Source organism: Rhodamnia argentea, chromosome 2 (assembly GCF_020921035.1).
Source record: "Rhodamnia argentea isolate NSW1041297 chromosome 2, ASM2092103v1, whole genome shotgun sequence".
Classification (NCBI taxonomy): Eukaryota; Viridiplantae; Streptophyta; class Magnoliopsida; order Myrtales; family Myrtaceae; genus Rhodamnia; species Rhodamnia argentea.
The window spans coordinates 4,623,522-4,636,455 of NC_063151.1; the positions used below are offsets into that span (position 1 = coordinate 4,623,522).

General features: G+C 42.2%; 1 pseudogene; it reads right to left on the bottom strand.

Moving 5' to 3' along the window:
• Positions 1-12,934, bottom strand: part of LOC115749948 — a 37,701-nt pseudogene that overhangs the window by 15,998 nt on the left and 8,769 nt on the right.

The following is a 12,934-nucleotide window of genomic DNA, read 5'->3' on the forward strand; positions in this document are numbered from 1 at the left end:
CTTAATTCCTTGAGAGACGGAAGGCTAATGATAGAGGGCGAAGCATCCATGTGCGGACAGGAGTTGATTTCGAGCTTTATGAGGGAGTTTAGTTGACTAGGTAATCTTCCTATCAACTTGGGACAATCTTGAATGACGAGATGCTCAAGATGGGGAAACGCAACTCCTACTTCTTCAGTGCCGAAGGAATGAGACCAGTCCTCCCACAATGGCATGTCCTTGAATTCCAAAGTTATTAGGGATGGAAAAGGATACTTGGTTCCATAAAATTCTGGCCCTACCGAGCGTATAGCATTTAGACCTTCGATGACCAGTTCTTTGAGCGAAGATAGCTGCCCGAGTGATGGTAATGCTTTGGCCCTCCGACACTCATGCAACCGTAACTGCACTATGTTAACATGAGAGGGACATCCCAACCATGATGGGAATTCTAGGCCTCCATAACAGGATATCGCGAGATTTTTGAGGTTTCGGTGAGGGCAAAGAAAGTCGAGGACATTCGCTTCATGCTCTTCATCCCGGAAATCCCCAAAATCTTCACTCCATTGCATGGTCAACTTGCATAAACTCTCCTTTGTGCGTAAAGCAGCATCATTGGCATCTCCGGCTTCTCGAACCTTATGCAAATTAGAGATGCACAATTCCCCTCGAAGGTTCTGTAGGTTTTTCAACTCCTTCAACCTCGATCCATTTTCCGTTCCCACTACAAACTTGGATAACATCTCAAGACCCACCAAATTACCGATATGCAGCGGCATCGCTCTTAGCTTCGAAGTGCCAGTAATGTCAAGAAATCTTAGATTGATTAGCTTTTCCATACCTTCAGGTAATTCGATAAGATTGTGACAGTCCCGCAACATCAAAGCCTCTAAGTTGTGCAATGCGACAATTGACTTTGGAAGCGTTTCAATATAACTATACGACAAATTGAGGTACCTTAGGTGTCTCAATCTACCGATGCAATCCGGTACCTCGCTGATGTAATAGCGGCTTAAAGAAAGCACCCTCAAGTACTTCGATTCGGACAACAAGTCAGATAGCACTTTCTGGGACAAATAGGAGTCAAAACAATTCCTAGATTTCACCTCTAAGGATATGAAGCTCCTAAGTCCCTGCATTCGCTGATATATCTGGAGTCTTTTGGGCACAATGTAGCTGCTGGGAATGAATGAGGCGTGACGAGTTAAATATGCATTATTGTGATTACCCTCAAACTCCCCCGAGTCAAAATAGGTTGCACCTGTAACTAGCTTTGCTAGGTCATTCACAAGGTCATGCATTAAAAATCGTGACCCGTCGCTACTCAACTTTTCAAACAGTGATCTAGAAACTAGCTCGTTGAAATAATTCAAACCTGCATTCCAATGGCTCTTTCCGTCTTTTCCCTCCAACAAGCCCTCTGCGCTCCACCAATGAATCAACTCGTCCCTTTCGATTTCACAGTCCTTGGGAATTATGGCACAAGAGGCGAAACATCTCCTCAGATTGGGCGGAAGATGGAGATAGCTAAGTTTCAGAGCCGGAAGTATCTCATTTCTTTCTTCTGGTAGGTCCCAAAATTGCTGTTCAGTATAGCTTCCCATTCATGGGGACTGCTTTTGGTGCGCAGCAACCCGGCCAATGTCTTCACAGCTAATGGCAACCCTTTGCATTTTCCCACTATTTTTCGACCCAATTCTTCAAGATGGGGATGACGATCAAAATTTCCGACTCCGAGAGCATGAAATGCGAACAAAGTCAAGCAAGCATCTTGTGACAGTTCTTTGAGATAATACGGTGAAGCACCGGCTAATGAAGCAACGCCTTCGTTACGAGTGGTGAGGATGATCTTACTTCCCTTTGCTCCCGATTGAAAGGGCTTCAATAGGGTAGTCCAGTTTCCATACTTCTTGTGCCAAACATCATCAAGAACGACAAGAAACTTCTTCCCCGAAAGGTTTTCCTTGAGTTTATCTTGAAGCCAATTCAGGTCCTTCCATTCACATGACAAATGGCCGTTAATTGTTCCTAGGATACTCTTTGTGATAGCAAGCATGTCGAAATCATTGGAAACACAAGTCCATGCTTTCACATCGAAATAGCCAGTGACTCTAACATCATTATAGACTTATTGAGCCAGAGCCATCTTCCCAACACCCCCCATCCCTACGATGGGGATCACTTTTGGATCCGCACATGTTATACCGTCTTGTTCTCCGGTCAGTAATTCAAGGATCTTGCTTTTTTCATCCTCCCTACTGACAAAACAAGGCTCGGGCAAATGTGTGGTGGGAAGCTGCTTATCCAATCGGTTGTGTGCTGATCGTTGCCCATTATTCTCTCTGAGGTTGAGACTATCTTTGTGAGTTATGATCTCCTGTAATCTGTTGTCCATATCTTCTATCTTGGATCTCATTTTGCGATTGAGCATAATAGCTCTCGGGCTCAATCTGAAGCAACAACTTGGAAGAAAGGAACGGGCCTTGCTAGTGCTGGGTTCTGCCTTGGAATTGTTTTCAGCGGATTCTGTGGCGAACTCATCAAGCAAGTCTTCGATGTCATAGGCCAAGTCCCTGAGATCTTCAAGCCACGACTTCACCCCGCGATCGCCAGTCAGTTGCCTATCCTCTGCATCAACCAGCACCTGGTTGATACTGGTCAGCAACTTATCCCACTTCTTCAGCAGCTTGTCGATCCTCGCGCTGCGCAAAGTTGAGCAGCTGGGGAGAGGCCAACCTATCAAACAGCACCTGAAGGAAGGCGCCAAGAAAGAGCTCTGCGATGGGCATGGCTGAGCGGCAGAGGATCAAACGAGAGTGCTTGGATGGTTTGAAACAATGTACTGGTTGGAGAGGAAACAGAAGTCCTTACGTCCAGGATAACAGCATCAAATGATGGTGTGAATAAAAGTCCTTTTCAAGCGTTTAGGTACTCCAGTTAGATTCGAGATGGCTTTTGTCTTAGTGGGCATCTCTTTAATCCGGCTACACTGAAAAATGGACGACGAAGCAACAATCTGTGTAATGCGACATTCGTTGATTCTACCCGAGGTAGATAGAACCTTTAGCTTTTTTACCTGGTGGCCTGCTTTTGACGTGCAGGTGGAAAGATCCCTTGCGCAATTCTAACGCAAAGTCTGTGTCAGAGAAGCCCCGGTGAAAGGGCGAAATTCCAAAAAAGGCTTGAACTTTGCTGTCCCCACTGGTGCTGCTAAAGTTAGAGCCCCTGGCTGAAATTGCCATTGACGAGCTCGAACTCCGTGAAAAGCCAGTCGATGGGGGAGGAAGCAGCAGCTTGAGAAAATCCAATGAAACCCCATGGAGAGAGGAGAAGAGAGATCTTTCCTTTTTCCAAATCCTTGTCACTTGCAACCTCGCGCGAACCTCGACCTGGAGCCCCCGAACATCAACATCAATGAAAGCGAGTGCAAGTTAGGCATTGATGCTCTGCTCTAGTCCAACATAGGCCAAGATTTAGCGTAACCTGGTCCTCCCGTTTCTCTGACAAATTATGTCTTCCCGTACGGCGGCTCTTCGATGATCAGCGAATGACATTACTTTCTAGGAAAAAAAAAATTAAAAGCATAGTGAAATTGATTTATTAAGTTGAGTAATTATGCGGTGCGTCAAACTTCTCCTTAATGTTGAATATGACCATTGGTTTAAAGGTCCGTTTGCAATCTATTATATGACTCGGTATATCGCTCTAGTTGACTGTTGTTAACATTACCCGGCTTAGTAACCTGTATAAGGGGAGAGCGCCGGCTACCATCACAGGTAATAGTCCAACAAATCAACTCAGCTATCGATTGACTTGATACTCGGCTCCTCCGTTTCTTCCATGCTTAAGTAGTTTAGACACGAACATATTCATCATGGTGCATGGCAAGATCAATCATCCTTCAAACATGAAATTGAGTGTGAGAAATCTGATAAGGTTTTCACTTCAATAAAAAAATGTTATTCCATGGAGCATTAGCTTATTAAGATGGACCAAACACAACCATAGAAGTTAGGTAGTTTAATTAGTGAATCCGGAAAGGTGGCTTGGTAATAGGGCCACCATTAAAACGTCACCGTTCTTCAAAGTTCCGATATTAAATGTTATATCTTCAAAGTCTTTATCGTTTCTTAAAACTGTCATACTCAAATGGGGTATGATCGAATGTGATTCACCATGGTGATCTGGACCTCCCCATTTTTTTTTGAGTTCTTTTTTATTTTTTACCAGAATTCTTATTCTTAACTCGAACTCAATAATACTGGTAATTTCATAAATTCAATTCTCTGCACGAAAACACTAATCGAGTTCGTGATTAGATAGTATCTATGAATCCTGCGCGACATTTGTCCATGTCAAATTGCAAGTGTGCCACGTAGGACGGTGTCAATGATTTGATCATCATGTCAGCAATTTCAATCGAAAATTGATCGAGGACTACATGAATAACTAACGCAAAGGTTTATGACCGCAATGGCAAAATTGAAAACTTTTGCTATCGTTGTGTTTATTCGGACGTGAATAAGGTCCTCACTCCACTACAGGTCCTTAAGAGGACAATTATGTTTTGCTTTTCCTTTTGCTGTTTTTCCAAAGTAACACTATTGTCACGAATCCTTTACAGCTAATAAAGTGGCAACGTTTCACTATTCGGGCCATCGGAAGAGGGGTATTTTAGTAAAGAAACTCTAATATATATATATATATAGACACACACACATTGCATTTTTTATTTTAAATTTATTTTGTTCTTTTTTCTTTTTCCCCTTCTCTCATTGGCCATAGAAGGCAAACGTTGGCCATCGACGTTGCTGGACGAGGGCCGCCCTCGCCGTATTCGGCAAGGACGGCTTTTGCATCGGCGAGGGTTGTGGAGAGCTGCCCTCGCCCGAGTCCAGCGGCCTCGGCCGACTCAATGATGGGCGACAGAGGGAAGAGGAAAAAAAACAAGAAAAAGAAAAGGAAAATAAAAAAAATTGAAATAGGAAAAAATTCAAAAATATAAAAGGACAAAAATGCCCTTTGGTTGACGAGGTCAAGCCCATCTTTTAGACTAATATGGTCACTTCGGACCCTTATTAAGATGATTTGGTTTCTTTATGTTATTATTTAAAATAATATCCACTTCGGGTTCTTATTTGAAACTTTTTCGGATATTTTTAATCAAAATGACCTCCACTAAATACGTGTAAGGTGCTTATTAATAAAATATAAAATTTTATTTGCATAAGGACACCTGAAGTACCATAATTTGTGTACGACACTCACTTTAGTACTATTTTTTTTTTTGGATCACTTAAATGCCAATTTTTTGAAAAATGATTATTTGCACTCTGGTGAGCTTTGTCGGAAATCTTATGTGGCTTTTTTCTTTATTAATAACCTAATCCTACGTGGCTCACCGGAGGATCCCAATCAACAATAAAAAAATATATTAAAAAAATAAAAAATAAGCTAAAAAATAAAAAAAATTCAAAAGAAAAAAAAAACAAAAGGGTAGACTGCAGCGGTGATGGTCGCCGAGCCCTGGCTAGTGGCAAAATTTCCATAGTTGATTGCTAATCATAGCTTTAGTTTTTTTTTAGCAGATTAGCACTAATCTCTTATTTCATAATATTGGATGATCAGATTTCGATCCTCGTGTGGCATGATTTTTAAGTTGACTGATTGACTGCATATCGTGTGATTTGCTCACCTCATGATTATTTACATCATCACATGATATATTTGTTAGAGCTTCGCCACAAGAAAGATCCTCCTCCATTGAAACAAAAACTCACAGGATTAGACAAAACTAATGATTAGGACAGCAACTATTAGTTTCCTCTCTTTACGATGGTGTAAATGCATTAGGTGACATGCAATTAAGAGTATGACAGTTCGATGAACTTGACTTTTTATCAGCTGGTGTGATTTTCTACACGAGGTAAGAGTATAGGGTATGTTTCGCCAAGAGGTGCAGGATCGGTTCTTGCCTCATCTCTGATGAAAGGCAGATAGAACCATTAGCTTTTTATCAGGTGGGCCGTGCCTTTGGTGTATAGGCAGAAAGATTCCTTCCGCAATTCTAATGCAAAACTAGGTCTCCATGTCATATAGCTCAAAGGCAGGGTCAAGGAAAGAATGACAACTTAGTATGTGGGAAGATAAAACTCCTTTCCTGTGAAATTGGTAGAGCCGTCGATCGGGTGATCAGATCAGGTCGAAAATGGGTCCAACCCATATCTTAGACTATCGATCCGTTTCTCATCTTACTCTTGAAGCCTCCTTTGTTACTGAGTAAGTGCACTTTCCATCATCCTTGACTAATACCTTAGACTATTGTCTGTGTAAAGTCTCTTGGTCTTCGAAAGATCTAGGCGCCGTCTAGGCAGAATTGAGAACATGCTTTGTGCGTGCAATGGCCATTTTGGCGATAGGGAAACTAGTGAGCGGACAGAACAAGTACTAATACTGTCCGTTGGCCCAGACACTAGAATTTTCTATTTCCAACGAAAGTTGAAGCCAGATCAGGAGGACCGTATCGAAGAAATGACAGAAATTACGTGCCCGACCACATACTATAGAACCCATGAAGAACTAGTTTCACGTGTAAGGTGCGATTTGTGTGATACACCAGAACACAACCTAATGTGATCATTGACGGAACCAAGATCAGAACTTCAAGGTATGAAAGTGCCATCATATCTTTGTACATATCCAAACTGAATTATTTAATGCCGCAACTTAACAGGAAAAGATGACAGCATTATAAGTTTGTTCTCGCGAAACGATCAGGAGAAAGCTCCAGACAAGATGTAACCGAGTTAAGTGTCTCCGCTTTGATTGAGGCTCTCTGTCAAACTACAAACCCCAGGACTCATAAAGCTTTTGCAGAAGCTTAAGAACCTTTCTCAGCTGTATTTGCCTCAGTTGCATCATTTTCCACCACTTGAGTCGCACCGACCTCCCCAGGACGAGGAACCCGCTCATAGATCACGAAACCACCCTGCAGCACAGTGCAAGAAAAGAAAATATATCAAAATCAAAACAGCAACTTGACCGAGCTGAGTCTCACCTCAGCTTTATCCCCATCTTCAAAATTAAACCTTCCCGCCCTGTGAATCTGAATAACCACTTAGGCAACCCAACCAAATAATGATAGAATAGAGCCATTACACAACCAACACTAGGTTCCAGGCAATGATGAGCGGTCTCCTGCATAATCCTACGCTAGAAAACAGATTATTACTGCGAAACATGAGGAAATACTGATTCAGCCCCACCCAAGAACAGGAGAGACTATGCCTAGAATGTTCCGGAGCAAGAACATTCAGCAGATATGCATATGCCTCTCCAACCTGCATTTAAATGGCACACCAAGTTCGAGCTTGAAGTAGTCCATATAAAACGCCAGATAGTCTATTGGAGTTGCAAGCAAATGCGGATAACTTCTGTGGGAGATAAGTCATGCTATGTAGTAGTTCCCTATAGGGGGGGAAAGAAAAGGCAGCATGAATTAGTCTCTGAACTAAAATCCGGGGACTGAAACTGTTAACATCTTTATATCTCCAGTAAATTCCTTCCACCTTGCAAAAGGGATTAAACATGTGCAACATTCTCGAGAGGCTTAGTCATACTAATTACTTCTAGAGAAAGACTTCTTGGGTTTGCACTAAACTAGCAAACAGTCCATTCTGTCATTCAACCAACTCATTAAAGTGGGTATCTCCCTAACTCCACCACACAAAACCAAGTAAAACTATAATCCTTCTTGAGATTACCTTCAAATCACGAGTTTTTTCCTTATAGCCTTCTTTCTTGACAAAAGAGTCAAACCATCGATAAAAGTCCTTCTTAGAGTCCTCATCATCCTGCAGCACAGGGAAAAACCGGAAAAAAAAAAAAAAAATTGGATGATGTGCAAAAGCTACCTAGGTGTCATACATGGACATGTTAAAGACGATAAGCTAGGTCCAGCCACACCTATGCCTCTTGAGACTGCTCAAGACTGTTGAAACAGAAACTGGGAGGAATTCAAATAATAGCACAAAATATGTAGTCGGACATAATTCTGCATTCGCTAGGATGATTGAATGATCCTTGCCAAATTAGGCTGGTAACTCACAGTTTCTGTTTCGCCGGACACTTTCGACTCTCCAGCACTCCTATCTCCTGATTGATTCGAATTTTCAGCATTTCCACTTGCTTTTGTGGCCTCAGAGTTTGAAACCCTCTCTGTATGCTCAGGAGAAGCGGATGACGAGATTCCATAGTGCTGAAATGGAGTAGCATGGAAGGTGAACTGATTTGAGGGCACCACCTGATGGAGCAAAGATTAGATGTTGAAAAAACTTGAAAAAATGTCAGGTAGCTGAAAATTGATGTCACTGAAGGAGAACGACTCAAACTATTTCTGGGGAATCCTAGAAGATCCATTCTTTCTTTTCTGTTTTATCTCTGACAGAGCAATGTAGAGGACATTGAATGATTGCACAAGGGCACAATACCAGTTCATGAAACAGATGCTGAGAATGCCATCCATCTAAAGGTACGATCCTCACCAATTAATAGACAGACACAAGGACGATAACCGAACCTGAGCTGAGACAACTATTACATCACTCGGCCACAACAAACAAAATAAATAACCATATCTCAACTCAACCTCGACAGCCTTGAGCTCTGTCGATAAGGCACTGCTTGAGCTCAACTAAACACGTCATGACTAACATAAAGCACACGAGAAGTCGATCATCTGTTTGGCCTTTGCGAGCTGATGGAGTCTCGTATCATTATGCTCAAACCCAGTAAGGAAATAACCAATACGTCTGTAGTATAGCCACTTATAAACCGCAACTCCAAATCAATAAGAGTCCAACCAGTCAGTCCAAGAGGGAGACTAAACCCTAAACCCTAAAAAGAAACTGAAGAAGCCACACAAAGAGCTAAAACTAGAAGACCATTAAAAACTGCAGACGCGGATGAGTTATGGAGTACCTTGCCCGGTGAACCGTACGCAAGCGCGCGACACTGATCGGAGACGAGCGGCGGGTGAAGCGCTTGGAGAGGAGAAGACAGGAGGGAGGCGGTCCGGCTTGCGCACCGGGAAGCGCGGGACAGAATCCTCGACAGCAGCATTTTGCAGGCTCCGATTGAAGGAGAAATTCGGGAAGCTGAGAACTTGCTAGAGAACACGACCGATGGAGGATGAGAAGGTGGTGGGGGGTTTTTGGAGAGGAGCGAATACGCTTGGACGACAAGAAAATGGAGGGTTTAAGGAAGAAAAACCCGCTGGACAGCAAACTATTGTTCGAGCGAAACGTCGTCGTTTTCTATGCGTCGTGGAAGGACAAAGAAAAGTAGATCAAGATCAAACGGCCACTTGGATACCCAAAGGCCTAACCAAAGAACCTTTTACTCTAGAAAAGTAAAAAATAATGAAGATGATGATTTTTAGACTCTTAACCTATTTATTTGGTTAATCAAAATTGACAGTTTTTTTTTTTTTTTGGGGTCTATTCATCGTCTTAACAAGGGCCAATAGCATCCCCGTTGGAATTAAATATACGGACAGTGACTGTTGAAGTTCAATAAAATGAGAAAAAACTGAATTCTGTATTTGGCTTGGCTAGTGACATCAAATAAGAAAAAAAAAAACAAATAGGTGATTCAATTGCACCCCAAAAAGTGGCGTAAACACTTGAAATTTGCGAACATATGCGTACAATCAAGGACGAGTTGATGATCAATCATCCTGGCGAGGCATTGATCCATACCATATTGTAAGTCAACGTGATCTCGTCATGAATGGTGAACGTTATGAACTGCTTATGTTTGCGATTCCGATACATGGCCTTCGTTGAAAGATTAGCGAACCTTGAAAAGATTGTGAATTATAACCATAACAGTCACAATAATAAAATAAAATGGCAGAGCTTCATGTTAATATTGGTCGACCTTTACCGTGATGCTTCAGGAGAAAAGCTAATCATACTACCAAACACTAAATGTCACCAGGATGGCATGCGTTTAGTAGATACTGACATAATCCTTCTTTGCTCAAACAAATCAGCAAAGATGCTTCGGATGGAAACAGTATTCAAAAATGTAAAAGATTGATAGGAGATCCTCAATCTGTATCGCAAAAAAGGCCGAGTCTAAAGCTCCATCAAGACCGTTTGACAAAAAATTGTAAAAGATCGATTGAGGCTCCCTTGTTAAACTACAAACCCCATGCCTCCTAAAGCTTTTGCAGAAGCTTAAGAGCCTTTCTCAGCCGTATTTGCCTCAGTTGCATCATTTTCCACTGCTTGAGTCGCACCAACCTCCCCAGGACGAGGAACTAGCTCATAGATCACGTAACCACCCTGCAGCACAGTGCAAGAAAAGAAAATATATCAAAATCAAAACAGCAACTTGACCGACCTGAGTCTCACCTCAGCTTTATCCCCATCTTCAAAATTAAACCTTCCCACCATGTGAATCTGAATAAACCACTTAGGCAACCCAACCAAATAATGATAAAATAGAGCCATTACACAACCAACACTAGGTTCCAGGCAATGATGAGCGCTCTCCTGCACAATCCTACGCTAGAAAACAGATTATTACTGCGAAACATGAGGAAATACTGATTCAGCCCCACCCAAGAACAGGAGAGACTATGCCTAGAATGTTCTGGAGCAAGAACGTTCAGCAGATATATATGCTTATGCCTCTCCATCCTGCATTTAAATGGCACACCAAGTTCAAGCTTGAAGTAGTCCATATAAAACGCCAGAAAGTATATTGGAGTTGCAAGCAAATGTGAATAACTTCTGTGGGAGATAATTCATGCTATGCAGTAGTTCCCTATAGGGGGGAAAGAAAAGGCAGCATGAATTAGTCTCTGAACTAAAATCCGGGGGGACTGAAACTGTTAACATCTTTATATCTCCCGTAAATTCCTTCCACCTTGCAAAAGGGATTAAACATGTGCAACATTCTTGAGAGGCTTAGTCATAGTAAATACTTCCAGAGAAAAACTTCTTGGGTTTGCACTAAATTAGCAACCAGTCCATTCTGTCATTCCACCAACTCATTAAAGTGGATATCTCCCTAACTCCACCACACGAAATCAATTAAAAGTATAATCCTTCGGGAGATTACCTTTACATCACGAGTTTTTTCCTTATAGCCTTCTTTCTTGACAAAAGAGTCAAACCATCGATAAAAGTCCTTCTTAGAGTCCTCATCATCCTGCAGCACCAGGAAAAAAAAAACGGATGATGGGTAAAAGCTACCTAGGTGTCATACATGGACATGTTAAAGACAATAAGCTAGGTCTGGCCAAACCTATGCCTCTTGAGATTGCTCAAGACTGTTGAAACAGAAACTGGGAGGAATTCAAATAACAGCACAATATATGTAGTCGGACATAATTCTGCATTCGCTAAGATGATTGAATTATCCTTGCCAAATTAGGCTTGTAACTCACAGTTTCTGTTTTGCTGGACACTTCCAACTCTCCAGCACTCCTATCTCCCGATTGATTCGAATTTTCAGCATTTCCACTTGCTTTTGTGGCCTCAGAGTTTGCAACCGTCTCTGTATGCTCAGGAGAACTGGATGACGAGATTCCATATTGCCGAAATGGAGTAGCATGGAAGGTGAACTGATTTGGGGGCACCACCTGATGCAGCCAAGATTAGAAGTTGAAAAAACTTGGAAAAAATGTCAGGTAGCTTAAAATTGATGTCACTGAAGGAGAAGAATTCAAACTATTTCTGGGGAATCCTAGAAGATCCATTCATTCTTTTCTTTCTTATCTCTGACAGAGCAATGTAGAGGACATTGAATGATTGCCCAAGGGCACAATACCAGTTCATGAAACAGATGCTGAGAATGCCATCCATCTAATGGTACGATCTTCACCAATTAACAGACAGACACAAGGACGATAACCGAACCTTAGTCGAGACAGCCATTACATCACTCGGCCCCAACAAACAAAATAAATAACCATTTCTCAACTCAACCTCGACAGCCTTGAGCTCTGTTGATAAGGCACTGCTTGAGCTCAACTAAACACATCTTGACTAACATAAAGCACACGAGAAGTCGATCATTTGTTTGGCCTTTGCGAGCTGATGGAGTCTCATATCATTATGCTCAAACCCAGTAAGGAAATAACCAATAGGTTTGTACTGTAGCCACTTATAAACCGCAACTCCAAATCAATAAGAATCCAACCAGTAAGTCCAAGAGGGAGGCTAAACCCTAAACCCTAAAAAGAAACCGAAGAAGCCACACGAAGAACTAAAACTAGAAGACCATTAAAAACTGCAGACGCGGATGAGTTATGGAGTACCTTGCCCGGAGAACCGTACGCAAGCGCGCGACACTGACAGGAGACGAGCGGCGGGTGATGCGCTTGGGGAGGAGAAGGCAGGAGGGAGGCGGTGCGGCTCGCGCTCCGGGAAGAGCGGGACAGAATCCTCGACAGCAGCATTTTGCTGGCTCCGATTGAAGGAGAAATTCGGGAAGCTGAGAACTTGCTAGAGAACACGACCAATGGAGGTTGAGAGGGTGGGGGGTTTTGGAGAGGAGCGAACATGCTTGGGCAACAAGAAAATGGAGGGTTTAAGGAAGATAAACCTACTGGACAGCAAACTGTTATAGTAGTGTTATTCAAGCGAAACGTCGTCGTTTTCTTTGCGTCGTGGAAGGACAAAGAAAAGTAGATCAAGATCAAACGGCCACTTGGATAAACCAAGGCCTAACCCGAACCTTTTTCTCTTCTATAATATAACAAACTGACTTTTTCCACCAAAACTCAAATTACGCAATAGTCGCACCATTGTGTCTAATATCTTATATCTTCTGAAACTGTTTTAGGTTTCCCACCCTTACAAAAAAAAAAAAAAAAATTAAATCAACCCGAATTATGAAACTTTTCGAAAAAGTGAAAGAAAGGAAAAGGCACGATTTGTAA